At 28.2% G+C, this 419-nt stretch overlaps 1 protein-coding gene across 10 annotated transcripts in view; it reads left to right on the top strand.

The window, feature by feature from the left end:
- LOC106874941 (transcription factor Sp9) overlaps window positions 1–419 on the top strand; it is a 404,501-nt gene that overhangs the window by 185,641 nt on the left and 218,441 nt on the right. The window lies entirely within an intron of this gene.

Here is a 419-nt window from a genome sequence, read left to right as displayed (position 1 = left end):
ATATATATATATATATATATATATATATATATATATATATATACACATACATATACAAATACATCCGCAACTTTTAAGTCACTTTAAATAAAACCCTTGATTCAATAAAACCGTGTACAAACTATGCTTGGTATGACCAATTTTAAATGCTATTGGAACTTACTCACAAGGTACTGGAATTTTCTATGTATACCATTCTACTTAAATAATGGATCTACGGATGCAATATCCCTGCATATCCCACTTCTATTTTCATTCCTCCATTTCACTTTCTATTTCATATCTTATCTGGAATAACTATTGGTTAACAATTTTCTCACACCCTCTCCGATGAAGAGATATATAAAATATCCCGGAAACAGCTATAAGACATTATATTTATAAATGTTCTAAAATCTTTCACAGCCTTGGATTTTTAT

Source organism: Octopus bimaculoides, chromosome 2 (genome assembly GCF_001194135.2).
Source record: "Octopus bimaculoides isolate UCB-OBI-ISO-001 chromosome 2, ASM119413v2, whole genome shotgun sequence".
Lineage (NCBI taxonomy): Eukaryota > Metazoa > Mollusca > Cephalopoda > Octopoda > Octopodidae > Octopus > Octopus bimaculoides.
This window is presented reverse-complemented; position numbering and strand designations above follow the sequence as displayed.